This window comes from Thermobia domestica, chromosome 12, assembly GCF_964235325.1.
Source record: "Thermobia domestica chromosome 12, izTheDome1.hap1.1, whole genome shotgun sequence".
NCBI lineage: Eukaryota > Metazoa > Arthropoda > Insecta > Zygentoma > Lepismatidae > Thermobia > Thermobia domestica.
The window spans coordinates 197080997-197090650 of record NC_137465.1 but is presented as its reverse complement, the minus strand read 5'-3'; the positions used below and the strand labels follow the sequence as shown (position 1 = coordinate 197090650).

Below are 9654 nucleotides of genomic sequence, written 5' to 3'. Positions count from 1 at the left end.
TTGAGTGAGGTTAGATCAAAGTGCCCTCTGATCGCAGTGGGCTGGCATATGAATTACCGTGACAAATTGTTTTCAAGGATACGAAGCTGTTAGTGAATATTAATGTGCAGGCAGGGATGTAATGGGACGTACACGGGGTTCACCTAAAATTTTTATAGTCTAGCGCAGCGTTTCCCAACGTTTTTCAACTTGCAGCACACTTCAGGGTAACTTGAATTCTCACGGCACACATATTATTATTATTATTATTTTAAGAAGGAGGATCACTAAATAACGAACGAACCAACAAATCTCTTTTACTTTTAAAACACAAATGTAGGTAATTCGTATGCATGTTTACTTTGCCGGAAGGATTGAATAATATTTTAAAATTTTAGGTTACGAAATAATCTCCAACAATAAAAAGCAATAATGGTCGTAACAATGATAACAAATATTTTTTAAAACAAATTAGAATGTACAGAAAAATGTTCTACAGAAAATTAAAAATGTTCTACAGAAAAGTAACACAGTCTGAAACTTTAAATTTTAGATTCATAGTAGTAATGTGAAATACAAATATACCTTTTTCTCTTTGTCTTGCAATTTGATTGCTATAGAATTAATAATTTTGTTTCAATTTCCTCGCGGCACACCAGCGACCCATTCGCGGCACACCGGTTGGGAAACGCTGGTCTAGCCTATATTCATCTTAAATTTACGAAAGAATGAGCGTATATTGGGGTGTGTATACGCCAAGTAGTATTGCATAAACGATCGAGCGTATACCTACCAAAAATTCTAGCACTACACCATTGTGTGCAGCCACGTAGTTGCAGACATTCATAGGATGCTACATATATATATATATATATATATATATATATATATATATATATATATATATATATATATATATATATATATATATTCATATTCCTGAAATTAGTCCTGAATTTTCACTTCACTTTCAAGCCAGCATAGCCACTTTATTTCTGTTATAACTCATTCTGGTTCGTAGCACAAACGAAAATTTCTACGGTGCAATGCAGCACAAACATAGCAAAGTTGTTTCGAAACGGTTTTGTAACTTTTGAAATAGCCTACATTTTGCGTAATGCTGATTTTTCACTTGACGGCAAATCAGCACCACCATTATTTTTTCATTAGCACTCTGATTACTGGTAAGAGAGAAAGAAATTTCAACAGCACAACCTAACACAAACGTATCATAACTGATTAAACTTGAAATTAGTTTGGAGATATTTTGATTGTGGCGATTTTCACTTGACTATCGAGTCGGCATCGCTACTTTATTTTCTTTAGTCATTGCAGATAATAGCATAGACAAAAATTTGGACAGCAAAATCCAGCCCAAACGATTGAGAATATTTTCGATAATAATTGTTGGAGTGGTAATTTTGTTTTGAAGTACATAAACATCGTTACGGAATGCGTCGCGTGAAAACGTGTAGGGCCTACCATAATTTCACGACTAATAACATTTCCGAAGAGAAAGGAAGTGAAACACTTGGATAGAAGAAAAGAAAGAAGAAGTATGTGAATTTTGCAATAAACTATGAAGTTGATTGACTTTTCGCTCTACGGCAACGAAATTAACAAATATCAATAAAAGTGAGTAGCAAATATTTGTGTGGTAGGTAGTTTTCTTTGTACCATTTATTACTACTAATAATAAATACTAGAGTGAATTTGCAGTATATAGTAATGAATACTGCTTGCTTCCCTGTTTGTTAATTCAAATGCCGATGAAATTTTAAACAATAATTACGGCGTTTGCTTGCAATGTATCTGAAAATCCAGTAGTACAATGAACCTAACTAATAAATGCCTTCGGTAAGTAAATATTATTGTAGGTCGAATTTTGGTATATTAGCAGACAGTTTAATTTTCATTCTATTTGTCGTTTATTGCAAACGCGCTTCATGTTCCGATGCATTCAGATGACAAATGTTATACGAATATGAAACATGAAACATACCGTATATTTAAATACATGTTATTGACACCTGCTGAAATTACATCATTCTACACATACAGAAGTGATATTCAGGATTAACAGAGTTGAAATACGGAACATATAGCCTACTTTCTTTAAGAGTGTACCATAGTAATACGCGCCAAAACTACACCAGCACCAGATTATGCATTCCAAAGCACGCACCAGCCTCTGCTATGTATCTAGTCCTATTCCAGTTCGGTGGAGTGCGAAGCTGGTGTTACGATAAGAGGGTGTGTCCATAGGAAATAGGTTCTAAGCGATCATTGGTATGCGGGAAAACGATTATTCGTGGAGTTGAGTTGATTTTAGTTTAGCGTCCCGTTCAGCAGCGAGGCTATATGAGACGTGGACCTACTGATTAACGTGGAATCCGAACCACATGAGCTCCCGCCGGGAATCGAACCCGGGTTTCCCACGCCAAAGGCGCGTACGCTAACCGCTTAGCCACGAGGGAGCTCGGATTATTCGTGGAAAAGACACGTATTAACATGTGCTAGGTGGTCACTACAAACAAGAATTGCGTGAACATTGTACATACTTACGTTGTTGGTGGGGTAAGTCTTTACTTTGACTCCAACTGTGACTTTAATCGGTTCTTATAGGTTCAGTTACTTCCTGGAACTGTATGTGCGTGAGTCACTTGTTGGAAGTGTTCGTGCCTTTGGTGTGACGTCTTAGTTCATATTTTTCCCACTAGGTGTCTGTGTAGTCATATGGTAGTTTGTTAGTGTGATGTCACATGCTATGTGATCTGTGGTCACATGTTCTGTGTGCATGTATGTGTGTGCTGCATGCGGGAAGCGCGTAATTGAATTGGTTGAATTGAGTTAGAGAAAACCTATCATAGTTGTGGTGTAAAGCTGAAGATATTTTCGAACTATTGTAAAAGTGGACGTTTATTGGTTTCTTGTTTGTAATAATAGCAAGTGTGCTCGGTTTAATAAAACGACGTGTGTGCGGAAAGGAACATTTTTGAGTAATGTTGAGTATTGCCCATGTGTTCTTGGTATCTTATTTTTTCGTGTGTGGAATCAGCAGTTATGAGTTCATTATTCATGAGTGTTCTCCTATGGCGAAATGGTGAGTGTTTTCTTTTTTTAATTCATATTATTTTTATTCTTGATTTGTTTTGCATTTGAGTATTAGGCAAAGTATTTGGCTTGCTGCTGCTTGTCCTATTGTCTTGTTGAGATGTATTTTTTTTTTCTTTGTCATGCACTGATTTATGATTAGAGACGAGTGTTTTTTTTTTAATTTTTCCCTTCTTATCTTAGCTTTATAGTAGTGGTGTGATTATTTATTATTATTTTGGATGTTTTTATGGTACTTGAGCGGGGGGGTTGGGGGCCGGTGGCCCCCCCATTTAGATCTGAAAATTCATAGCCACCGCTTCACCTGAATTGATGTTTAGTAACATTGTGGCCCTTGTACTTATAGTATAATTCTTAACATCGTATAGTAACATTGTGGCCCTTGTACTTATAGTATAATTCTTAACATTGTATAGTAACATTGTGGCCCTTGTACTTATAGTATAATTCTTAACATCGTACATTACTTTCACTGGGTTAGTAATCGTAATCGATTCATGTGATCCGGTTCCGGGAGCAGTTTAGGAATGATTTCTAAACTGCTCCCGGAATCGGATCACATGAATCGGTTGAAGTCACTGTTTGGCTCAAAGTAAAAATTTGCCGTTGGTGGAGAGTTACCAGTTCTATCCTCAAAGGTTCCGACAGATATCTGACACTGTGTATTGTAGAACACTGCTATAAAGGTGACGTTTGGTGTACTACATGCATTGTTGTTTTCTGATCTGTTTGTTTTTGTGTTTTAGTGTGTTTTTTTGAATGTATATGAAAGATAATTGATTAATTTCCTTTAATTCCATGATAAAAAGAGGACGAAAAGGTCATTTTGGGCAGCAAAAATTAATGTAGGTGCTCATACCTACCGTATGAAGAGTAATACGATTTGGTATAATACTAGTAATGTATCCTTAAAATTCTAGAGATAAACGCTGCTTTCGTACATTGTGCAGATACATCGCCGGTGGAAATTGTCTTTTACACCCGTCTTTCGTGTAGTCATTCATTTGAATCATTGAATTATAAAATTTCCTTTTTATTTTATGATATCTCTTAACACTGCATCATCATTTTCTCTAAAGCAGGGATGCAAATACGTGAGTTACGGGCGAGTATTTAATACGGAAGGTAAATAAATGATTTCTATTGTTTGATGTGGGCTAGTAGCTTTTCTCTTGGGCGAGTAAAATTTTGTTGCTTATTTGCATCCCTGCACTAAAATATATTGATTAAAATGAAGAATCTATTGCGTCCATGGTTCGCTCTTTTCCGTTCCTCTGGTATAACCAGTTTCATTTGATTATTGACATAATATTTCAGAACACAGTAATTATTATTTTGCAGTAAAAAATGGAAAGAATACAGAGTTAACTGTTCTTCATTGAAATTTAAATGTTGAATAAGGTCAAAATTTCCAAGATATGAAGCCATGGGAAAAAAGGTCATTATTATTATTATTATTCAAGTAACCTTTTGTATTCGTAATTGGAAAGAAGCCTATATGGTACAAGGTTTTTCATCAGCCTCCTATATCATCAAGGATATATCAATGTATATTCACATACCTGGAGACATATAATGGCATAGTTAAAAAATCCTCTATTAGAATTGAACATACGGACATCTTAAAAATTGCTTGTCTCCATGCAGGGTGGCTTGATTTAAATAAATCTGATTTAAATCAAGATTTAAAATAACTTGATTTTTTAAATAAAAATCGTTGATTTAAATCGAATTCCTAAATATGTTAATTTAAAGTGAAAATAAGTAAAATCCCGTTTCTGTTCTGTTATTTCGATTATGAAAGTTAATAATCATAATACAGTGAGACTCAAATGTACAGTATAGTATGAAAACAAGTGTCATGCACAGGATGATTAGGGAAAGTCCCGTTTTGAACAGGTAACGGAGCAATCCTGCTTTATTTTCGTAACATTGGGTTTGGGTTTTGGGTAACATTGGGTAACATTGGCATTAACTATTCCAAAGGGGAAATTACCATCGACGTTTAAGACAAAAATTCTTTTTTGTGCGTGTCTGTTTGTTCTCAGATAATAGGGCATATTTAGAGGGGTCCTATCCCGTCTCGATTTTTTTTTTTTTTTGTTTGTTAATTTTATAAATTTAGGCGAAATTTATGTAATTCATACCCCAAGCTAGTTCTGAGTTTTTAAAAATAGGCATCTGCCAAATATCAGTAACTTTTGTGAAAAAGAGTGTCTTTTTGATAAACGTTGATGTCCTTTTTCCTTAATGGTTCACCTTTTAAATTATATCACCTATTTTTAGGTGATAGGGTAGAATCTTCATTATTCGAGTAAAAAAGTACCAATAAGGCCTTTTACTTCGTTTTCTTCAAGACTGGAGTATTTTAAAACACGTTACATATGCTTTTACGCCTTTCTGCATTGATGCTTAGTGTGTGATGACGTCATAAATTTAAAAATATATTTTTTGTTATGCATATTATTATTATTTTTTTGCGGGTTACATTTTGCATTCAGAAGACTGAAATTATGCACACTCGTTCAGTGCACCCCTTAATAATTTTCAGATGTTTTCATATCTCTGCGTGGAAACAGCGGAGTTCAGAGGGGCAAAAATGTTAAAAAAAAAAAAAAAATATTTTTCTCGTGATTTTTCCGCCTCAGGTGGAGACATATGAATAGTACCGTTTGAAAGGCTTTTCTATTCTGAAGAAAATGATGTACATACTATGCTCCTAGGATAAATAGGGATATCTCAGGAAACTGTTACCTGAGATCCTGTTTTATACGGGAATCTGGGGTATTTGGGGAATATTTTTCGCGAGCTTACTTTTGCACCTACAAGATTGAAATTTTGCACATTTACTCAATGTACCTCTCAGTATTTTTCATATTTGTTTCAGATCTCTGCCTTAAAACGGGGGGAGGGGTCTACAGAGGTAAAAATAAAAAAAAAAGAAAGATATTTTTAACAGAAAATTCATTTTTTCGTGATTTACCCGCCCAGATACATGATGGAGACATTTGAAGGGTACCGTTTGAAAATTTGTTTTATTCTGAAGAGAATAATGTACAAATCATGATCCTAGGATAAATAGGGATGTCTGAGGAAATTTTTATATTACATCCGGGTCATCTGGGGCATGGTGGGAATGTTCTTAGCTCATTGTTAAATAGTTTCCTCACCCTTACTACTCAAGATAGAAGCTTGAAATTTTGTACACACATTTAGTACACCCCTTAGTATTTCCCAGTTGATTTTGAGACATGTGCGGTAACACAGGGGAATCCAGAGAGGATCAAAATTAAAAAAAAAAAAGTAAAAAAAAAAAGCCGATTACTCTCAAAATTTCCCGCTTTAGGGACATGATAAGGAAAATGTGAATGTTACCGTTTCAAAAGGTGTTCTATTCTAAAGAGAGTGGTGTATGTACCATGATCCTAGGATAAAAAAGGTATGGTGCTGTAGCTGCTTGACTGAAAGTCTATAATTTACCTTTAAAAAAGAGCCATAATTTAAAAGGGTTAAGAAACATTGTTTGGGATTGATATAGGTTAACGATTGGGGATAATTCAAAATTCAACCCCAGTACTTTCACTTAAATGGCATAATTAGCATTTTAATACTAATTCCTAATGCTTTTTCTAAAGTTCGCGACTTGTATTATACGAGGAGAAAGTTTGATTTAAATTTAAAAAATCATGATTTTTTTTCCCACCCTGTCTCCATGGTCCATGAAGACAAATAATTAAAATATAATTTCTGGATATTTCGAAATAAAAACTGCGTATCTTTTTTCAACAGTCAACACTCCTTTTAATCAGGCTTTTTTTTTTTTTTTTTAGTTGTATGAGATAAACTTACCCAGAGAATAAAATTTTATAAGAAAGTTTACACACACGCAAAACTCATGAGTATAAAAATTCACCTGAAACGCAATAATTTGCAAACTTCTGAGGTTGCAATATTGATTTATTAAAATAATAATAATCAGGGTTGGCTGTTTTTTTTTTAAAAAAAAAAGTTTAAACAAAAAGAAAGAACGAAAAAGGCTTTAAATCGTATGAACTTCATGGTGATGTTGCCACATATCAAACCATCTGCATTGGTTTTATCTCCTTTTTACCTTTTAATCGAGGCGTCCCATGTTCAATTCTCAATCGAACCACAACCCTTCTTTCAAGTGTAAACCAAGTAAGCGGTTCGGATGTCACTTTAAGTGAAAATTTTCTTACCTCGGTATTACATAAGGATGTAAAGCCTAAACATACCAAACGAAACCAAATTGTATGCCTAACTGCCTGTTGTTTTATAAAGAAGTCAAGGTTGCTTAAATATATTGATAGAAATTGGCAAAATTTAGCGACTGCCTATGTAGCTTCCAATATTAGCTTGGATTGGACTTTTAATTTAATTGAATGATATCTACATACTAAATTTGTAATTTAATATCTCAGTTTTAGCATACTGATTACGATACGTTGACCATAAAATTTTACATGCTAAGCAATAAAGGAATTTTTCGTTATTACTTTGCATTTAAAATAATAACAGGATTTTCCCAATAGATAAGGCGGGAGTTTCCCGATAATTTTGTGTAATGGTTTCATTAGTGCAACTGTTTATCTTTTTGTCCTTCTGAAGTGACTCTTGACAATCATATTAACAAGTATGTAAAGATCAATACAAAGTGTTTTTATCAGGAGTCCTTTGTGAGTGAGTCGGCAGACTCATCACATTTGTGGCCAATTAGTTCCGGTTTCGAGTCCAAATGGAGAACAATTTCTCTCGTATGTAAGTTGAGAAGCGGTTTGGATTCCGCTTTAAGCTTTTGTGATCCCTTCCAGCATAACTCCGTTGTTGCATAATAACACCAAGGCGAAAATAAAATATTTCTGTCCATATGTAATATAAATGCACGGAGCAAATTATTTAAACAAAAGAAAAGTTTTTTTTTTGTTTTTTCAATAAAAAAAACATGGATTTTGCCAACCCTAATAATAATAATAATAATAATAATGGTAATGGCAGACCAAAAAATTGAGTGAATGTAGTCGTACTGGTGGTTATGGAAATTGGTGTGCTCTGTGGGAAGAATTAAAAATAACAGTGCAGAGGCATTGCTTTCTTTCATGGAGTAATGTTGCATGATGATGGATATAGGTACACGGCGATGGTGATGGAGGTGAGGTGTCAGCCGCCCAAATTGTTGATTAACACGGATTATTGGGCCCATTAGTGTATTTTTTTTACCTCAACGGATTTGATCGATGAGAGGAAGGCAATTATTATTACCCCCGCTGGGAGAGAGCAATGTGTGCCTCTTAAAGGGGAATATCTGTCAGCCCCATAGCAGAACATGCCGCGATCTGCGATGTGATCGCAGAAAATTTGGCGCGCCTATGCAGAAAAACTGCCAGAGGAAAAATAAATATAGCCAGACGACTTGCATAAATATATTTTGAACTGTTTCTTACTCCGCGTACAGCCTGGTTTGGATTGAATTGGCAGGCTGTGGTCATACCACGGAATTGGGTAACTTTGGAGATCTTGTGCTCCAAGGCAGAAGTGAACTCGCCTTATAACGCTGCATATGATGTGGACTTCTACTTGCTAGGGAGATACCCTCTATTAGTAGGTAGAACAGGGGGCAGGCCCAGTCTAAAGTCTAAAAATTGACATACTAGGACTGACGATTTTGATGGACTTAATCCATTACCATGCAGGTGCAAACGATTTAGGATAGGGACATGAAATGTACGCATCATGTTGCAGGGAGGAAAATTAGAAAATGAGACAAAATAATCCACATTTGGTAAAGTTTGTAAAGTTAGATGGAAAGGTAATGGGTGTTGAACGGCGAAGATTATAGAATGTTTTACTTAGATAATGAGAAGGGCGGTCATAATGGTGTAGGAATAATTCTTGGTAAGCGCTTAAAAAGAAGGTAGTGAAAGTAGAATATGTTAGTGATATTAAGACTTAAAGGGAAAAAGAAAGATCTAGTAGTGATACAGACATATACACCGACGACTTCGCATACATTTGAAGAAGTAGAGGAAAAATATGAGAAAATAGAAGAAATTATAAACAGGGAGAAGAGGGCTACATGTAATTGTAATGGCGGATTTCAGTGCAGTTGTGGGAGACACGCAGGAAGGTAGTGTTGCAAGCAAATATAGTTTATGCGAAAGAATTTGAAAGGGGAGAGGAACTGGTCAATTTCTGTAGACAGAATTCACTAGTAATTGGAAACACGTGGTTCAATCAGCACAAGAGAAGAAAATATGCATGGATATCCCCAAGAGACGGCGGAAGATATCAGATGGACTATGTTATGGTTCAGGAGAGGTATTGGAATAGCTTGAAGAACGCGCGAAGACCCTTTCTGGAGCTGACACTTTCTTTGATCATAACCTTGTGCTGGCTGAAGTAGGTATTCAGCTGAAAATTGAGGAACTAAGAAATCTTTTCGTTGAGAAATTTGAAGAAAAATACTCAAACGAGGAAAGGATAGATGTAGGTAGTAATAGACGTTGGGGGCATATTAAACTTTGCATACAGCAGACCGTAGAA

At 35.2% G+C, this 9654-nt stretch overlaps 1 protein-coding gene across 2 annotated transcripts in view; it reads left to right on the top strand.

Moving 5' to 3' along the window:
- The first annotated feature begins 1458 nt into the window (after positions 1–1458).
- Positions 1459–9654, top strand: part of LOC145666920 (hexosaminidase D-like) — a 28212-nt gene continuing 20016 nt past the window's right edge. The window contains exon 1 of one of the 2 annotated variants that reach the window (XM_081734519.1): positions 1459–1614. The gene's annotated coding sequence lies outside the window, so the exon portion shown is untranslated. Of the gene's footprint in view, positions 1637–9654 lie in introns of both variants that reach the window. The other variant, XM_081734520.1, reaches the window with a different exon arrangement.